General features: G+C 39.9%; 1 pseudogene; it reads right to left on the minus strand.

Moving 5' to 3' along the window:
* Window positions 1–228: 228 nt before the first annotated feature.
* LOC123832651 lies at window positions 229–1,690 on the minus strand (annotated as a pseudogene).
* Window positions 1,691–7,392: the final 5,702 nt, after the last annotated feature.

Genomic DNA, 7,392 nt, shown 5'->3' on the forward strand with positions numbered 1-7,392 from the left:
GTTTGTTTTTGGCAGAGACAATTGAGACTTTATTTGGGGGGAAAACATTTAGTTTGGCTTTTAGTCTGGGTCCTAGGTAAAAGGTGGTTGCTCAGGTGGTAAACACCCCCACCTCGAGGGTGAGCTGAGAGCTGGGGCTGAGCCTCAGGTGGGTGTCCTGTGCCCTCCACTCCCCTACACAACTCCTTTTCTGTCGGCTCAGAAGACAGGAAGGACTGCAGTAGTCATTCACTTGGGCAGAACATGAGATGACTCAGACACCAGCTTCCCATTGTGGGTCTCAATCTTCTTCACAGCCACTGTCTTGGAAGAGCTGGTAGCTGGTGCTGGAGTGGCTGAAGGAGCCAGGGCCCCCACAAGAGCCCAAGCTGGCCTGGAAGCCCAGGCCATAGTTGGAGTTCATGTAAGCTGGGCTCTGCCCACCTGAGTAGCTGCTTGTAGTCTTGGTATGGATACTCAAGTACTGCATCCCAGACTCCAGTTGGCTCTCCTTGCCCTCCAGCAGCTTGAGAGGTACCTGGTGATCTCCACGTCCAGGGCCAGCATGATGTTCATGAGCTCCTGGTACTCAAACAGCTGCCAGGTCCTGTACTGCTTGGTGATTCTCAGAGCAGCTTTCAGCTTAGCCACGCTGGCCTGAGCATCCTTGATGACCAGCTTGCCACACTGCTTAGTATCAGTGATGGCAGCCTCCAGGGAAGCCCCTTGGCCTTTGAGGCCCTCGATCTCAGCCTGGATTCAGCTGATGTCCCAGTTCATCTCAGAGATCTCTGTCTTCATGCCACACAGGTCATCCCGTGCTTCCCAGCCAACGTCTGCAGCTTCTCATACTTGATCTGGTACATGGTCTCAGCCTCAGCTTGGCTGCAGTTGGCAATCTCCTCGTACTGGGCCTTGACCTCGGCGATGATGCTGTCCAGGTCCAGGGAACAGCTGTTGTCCATAGACAGCACCATGGACATGTCAGAGATCTGGCCTCCAGCTCACAAATCCCCTCGTCATACAGCTGCCTGTAGAGTTTGGTCTCATTGGTCAGCCCTTCCAGATGGGACTCCATCTCTTACCTTGTTCATGTAAGCTTCATCCACATCCTTCTTGATAAGGACAAATTCATTCTCCATCTCTGTGCGCATGTTGAGCTTGTCCTTGTATTTATTCTTCAAGTCCTCCATCAGCCCCTGCATGTTGCCAAACTCCTCCAATCTCAGTTCTTCTGGGCCAGTGTTTCCAGCTGCCAACGAAGGTTGTTGATGTAGCTCTCGAATGTATTGTCCACGTTACTATGAGTCATCTTCTGCTGCTGCAGGGGACTCCACTTGGTCTCCAAAATCTTATTCTGCTGCTCTAGGCTCTGCACCTTATCGATGAAGGAAGCAAACTTGTTGAAGCTCTTGATCTGCTCCTTCTCCTGGTTGCACATGATACTGGATGTTGGGGTCCACCTCCACTTCGGGGGGCTCAGCAGACTGTGGTTCACTCGAACAGCTTTGAGTATCCTTGCGCTCCCAAGTCCACTGAAACTCTTGGCCAGATTCATGTCAGCACCCAGGCCAGCGCAGTAGCCGCTGTCCATCCGGGAAAAGGCCAAGGAGCTGATTCTGGGCCCACTCAAGTACAGGCAGCTGCTGAAGGCAGGAGGCCAGAGGTGGACCCCTTGTAGGTAGGTCTTCTGGGTCACCTTTGTGGACATGGTGGAAACTGGAGTGGAGGTGAGGAAGCCAAACCAGACAGAGATTCGAGAAGGAGCCAAAAAGCTGCTTCTGATATCTATGTTGTTATGGCTTATAAGAAAAACATGTAATGCGTGCAAATACAAAGGATGCTGAATATACAAATGCATTACTGAATGCAGGCAGAAACACAGTGCTGACTTCCCCCCAAAGTACAGTGTGCATAATAGGCCCCTGTGTAGAAGTAGCTGCTGGGCGCTACTTTTTTTTGTTTTTTATTTTAAGATATCCAATTAACAAGTTTCACATATTATATTCTTAAATTGGTACCAAAGGTATCATGAAACTTTTAAGCTAAGGTAGTTCACTCCCCACAATTCAAAAGAAAATGAACTCAGAAGAGTCAGAATGACTTGCACAAAAATGTAACAACAGTCAGCAGAATAATCAGAATGAGAACCCAGGTCTCTCAGCTGAGGGATAAGTTTGCAAGTACAGCAAACCTCACAGAGAAGAATCTTAAATGTCGCACATTATCATCATCTACAAAATAAAACACAGTGCCTTTAAATACTAACATAACTTGTCTTAAATATTCAGATTTTTCTCCTTAGACAAAATGTATTAAATGCAGGAGAGTATAAAAGTAAAAAGAACCACTCAAGAACCAGTGCGATTACTTTTGTCAACCAAAGGTCATTGGTGTCAATTCACCACCAACAAGGATCCTCAATTTGGAGTTCAGGGAAGTAGCAAACTTCATGCAGTTTAAACAGCTCAAATGTGATACAGCAGGCTGTCAGGAAGCCCTGGGGTGAGGCCCCTCCCCCACTAGACAACTCTGCTGTGCCCTGTGATGATCTGCTCTCCTCTGCTCCTGGGAGACATCTTCCAGGTTTCAGCTCCAGCAAAGGAAATGCAGGCTTCAGTTCAGCCTCGGATGGAGAGGGAAAATGTGTTTTCAGAGCCACAAGGGAACTGACTTATATAGACCCTACCCTGGTTCTTGATTGGTCTGTCCTCATGTAATGAAAACTCCAAATCCTCACAATAGGTTCAAAAGGCACTTCTCTGCTTGGTCAGTGAAGAAGCAGATGGGGGGCAGGGGATAAGGCTGTGCAGCTCTGATTGGATAGGGAAAACCTCAGTCCGATTGGTTGAAATAGGATTCCAGGAACTCCTTTATTAAGAGCAGGCTCAGCGGGCAGAAACACAGTGCTGACTTCCCCCCAAAGTACAGTGTGCATAATAGGCCCCTGTGTAGAAGTGGCTGCTGGGCACTACTTTTTTTTGTTTTTCTTTTTCTTTTTCTTTTTCTTTCTTTTATTTTGAGCCTCATTAGCCATTGGGCGGTTTTCTTAGTAGGTATCTTCTTTCTCAGAGTCCACACTTTGTTGTATTCACTTTCAAAAAATTTTTTTCTTGAGTATACCTTCCCTTCACTTTTTAAAATAAATTTTATTAAGGTGTAATTTAGATACAACACAATACCCTAATTTCATATAAACAATGCTATATATTTGTTCACTATGTACCATACATGCATGTCACCACATTATAGATGACTTTCACCACGAATTGAACAGTTGCTTTTTGCATGTTTGTGTTCAAGTTCCACCACTCTTCCTGCCCAGTTAACACTCATCTGCTTCCTACCTCCATAAACTAGTTTTGCCAATTTTTAAAATTCATATAAATGGAATCATATACTGTTTTTAGTCTACCTTCTTTCACTCAGCAAAATGTTTCTGAGATTCATTCATGTTGCTGAATATATTAGAAGTTTGTTCTTTTTTTAAAATTATTGAGTGTCATTCCATTGTATGGATATACCACATCCTTTAGGCATTCGCTATTGATGAACATTTTGGTTGGTAAACATTTCAATTATATCCATTTAAAGGCTATTATGAATGAGATACTTTGAACATACATATGCATGCATGTTTTTATGTGACCTGTTCCTCAACTGGGATTGGTCTGGTGTTTCTCGTGATTAGATTCCAATTTTCAGCTTTTAGAGGTTATCACATTTACCCACCTGTCCTACATTGATAATGTTAATTTTAATCACTCTGTCAAATGTTTTCCAATCTCTCCAATGTATAATGACTATACTCATAAGCAATCTTTGAGGAGATACCTCAAGGCCATGATCCTGCTCCTCATCAAAACGTCCCCCTTGATTTAGCATCTATTCATAATTCTTGACTGACCCAAATTTTTATCATTATGGTTGCAAAATAATAATAATTTTTCAACTTCAGTATTTCTTTCACATTTAGTCAGCCCTCAGAATTCTCCTATAAGCAAGGACTCTTTTATGCCACCCCATACACATTCATTTATGTATCGATTATAATTGTAGACTTGTGAATTTCTATTTTATCAAAGATTCTTAATTATTTGGATGTTTTAATTATCCTAAATTTGGCCAGTAGGATCCCTGTCAAGTCAGTTCCTATGCCCTTATGAACTGACCCATCAATTTTTTTTTTACTTTTTTTTACTTTCAGACACAACAAAATGTTCCAGACTCATCTTGTATCTATGTTGCCTTATTCCCAAAACCTACCATTCCTCTCAGGAGTCCTGACTCTTTCATGAAAAATGGTATTGGAGACCTAGATTTTGGTACTATATATGCTCTTTGTTCCTGGAGTGACTTTGCTCTTTGGCCCTCTTACTGGGTAGAGCTAGGAAACTATGCTTGTATTTACATACATATCTAAATATACCTACATATATATATACACACACACACAGACACACACACACACATATTAACACGTACACACATCTTCATATACCACTACAATAAGCACATTTTTAAAAAGAAATTAAAAATTGCTTGCCAGTCTCTTCCCTCTCTCACAACCCTACCCAAGATTGAGACTACATAGTCACCTGCCTCATTCTTACATTAATTGGATTAGTCCTTCCTTCTTTCCTTCCTTTTTTAACTGTGGATATGATATTCATTTGAAATAAAATTAAGTTCATTTGTTTTCACTTTTAGATTTTTACTTTAATACTTTTATTGATTTCATTTATTTTTGAATATATAAAACATTAACATACATTGAAAACTCAAATGATTCAGAAAGATATGCTCAGGCAAGTGTGATTCCTTCCTGTATCTTTTTCATCCTATTTTTCCTTTATCTGTAATCTATTCATTGTATTTGGTGTTTTCTTCTTTTGTAAAGGTAAGCAGATGTGTATGTTTTCTTATGTCTCTCTCATACACACAAATGGTAGCACATGTTTATGCTCTTTTGCATTTTGCCTTTTGTATTTAATATCACCGCTTGGAAATCACTCTATATCAGGTCATAGAGATCTTATTCTGTTTTAAAGTTGTTCTATACTCACTTGTGCATATGTACCATAGTTTATTCAAAGTCTCTCTAAGCTTGGGCATCTAGGTAGATGCTAATATTTTGCAACTACACATACTACTCCAATAAATAACCTTGATCATGGGAATTTTCACACTGCTGGAGTCATATCTTCAGAGTAAATTCTGAGAAGTGGGCCTTCTAAGTTGTAGGATAAATGCTCATGTGGTTTAGTTAGATATTACCCAATTGTCCTTCATTAGATGTCGTATCATTTTGTATCTTGTAACTGTTTTCCCCAGCCTCTGCATGAAATTTATACAAAAGTAAGAAGTGCTGTTAACATAATATTATTTCCCAATTTTTTAAAATCACACTGTGTCATAGGCACTTTCACATGTTGTTAAAGCACTTTGTGAATGTGATTGTATATGATTGCATTATACTCCATTGAACAACCATACCATGATGAATTTATTCATCTTTGGACATTTAGATTATTTTTAAACATTAGTATTTTACATTAAGTGACATTTTTAATGTGTAATCATTTGCTCATTTGTAAGACAATGTCATTAGAAATATACTTCTGAATTTTCATCCCACATTCTCACTTTACATGTGAAGGACATTGAAGCTTGAAGAGATAGCAAAAATCTTTGCTCACATATATGAGAACTTCACACATTTTATGAGAGAACTTTAGCAGAAATATTTTGCTAAAACCAAGTCATTTATTCAGAGCTATGAGCAATAGTCCTTGTTAATTATAGTCATTAATGAAGTGCAGAAGAGAAGAAAATTTTAAAAGTGTCAACTGAAGCTATCCCTGTACCCTCCACGAGTAATTCAAAATGTCTTTTTTCTTTCATGGTAGAGTGCCGGGTTTATTGAACTTTGGGGTTTTAATAAAGAGCTTCAGAATGATTGCCAAGTACTTCAAGTGCTCTCTGAGTGCACTTGGTGTTTGCAAGGATTTTCATTTCACAGATTACTTTATCCAGTAATTTCAGAAATGAAGTGTTTTTCTTTAAGCCCCCAAAGATACAATACAACGTGCACTGAAAATCTGTGGCCTTGCATTGCCTTCCTATCTTAGCATGGGTCACTCTTCTGAGAAGCAAGTTGAATTTTTTTATAGAACTTGTCTTTTCTCTCTCAGAATAGACTGCTTGCTTCGGTTAAAACTACAACATAGCTGTGGGGACTAGAGGTTTTCCCTGTGGACACAATCATTTTATAAGCTACAAAATCTGACATATACGCTGACAATATTGTATAAGTCCCATTCAACCACCTGACTGTCCTTCCCTTTGCTACTGACACATCAGGCCTCCAGCCTCCCTTAATGTCATGCTCAATAAGGACCCCTCATTGAAAACCTGCCGGAGTTTCTGCCTCAAACCTTGCCTTGCTGCCTGGATACTACCCTTGCCTTGGATTTTTCTGGTCTCAAAGCACCTGTCAACTGTAGCTCAGGCTGCTTCGCCAGTCTTACTCCAAATTGTGAATTCCTTAACAAAAGGCACCACCCACAGCATGTTGCTGGCTGGTTGGCACTTGGCCACATCCGGGCCTAAGTCAGACAATTTCAATCCATTGTTTGCCACCATGAGATGGAAAAGCTCCCACGTCCAACGACAGACAGTATCCAGCTGGCAAAGAGATTCATAACTTTTGGCTACAGAATCTCAGAGCAACTGTCCTGATCAATACAGGTTCAAATGTTGACCTGAAGAAGTTTTGTTAAGGTTTTGTGTCCAGCCCACAGTTTTTCTCTTAATTAAGTGAGTTAAGTTGGGGTCTCCTATATATTTTTTAAACCAAAGGGCCAGGTAGTGTACCTTTACCACTTTACCACAAAAATAGAAAACAAGTTTTTATCCTCCCAAACCCCCAGTTCCTCTCTCTTAGTCTCTCTCTACCTCTCTCAAACACACACACACACACACACACACACACACACTGAAATCTACAACAAAAAGTGAAAAGTAATAAAAATGGTAGACATGTGAGCAAATGTAAAGGCTGTCATTTTTTCTTTTAGCTTCTATATTTCTTTAAGAGAAAACTGATTTTTAAAGAAAAATGATAACATTTTGTTGTGGGATTTTTAACAGATATAGAACTTAAATGTATGACAAAATAGCACAATGTATAGGAGGGAAAATAAAATTATACTCTCTTAAATGTTTTGAATTATATATGAAATGATGTAATACTAATTCTAAGTAAACTGTGATAAAGTAGGGATACACATTATAATCCCAACAAAATGTAGTAAAAGTAGGATAAATAGGTATCAATTAAAATCCAATAGATAATATATAATAAAAGATAAAAATGCAAGTAACAAAAAACAGTAAAGGAAAACAAAAAAA

The sequence above is a fragment of the Phyllostomus hastatus genome, unplaced genomic scaffold, assembly GCF_019186645.2.
Source record: "Phyllostomus hastatus isolate PE091 unplaced genomic scaffold, TTU_PhHast_1.1 phas_scaffold_200, whole genome shotgun sequence".
In the NCBI taxonomy this organism is placed as follows: Eukaryota; Metazoa; Chordata; class Mammalia; order Chiroptera; family Phyllostomidae; genus Phyllostomus; species Phyllostomus hastatus.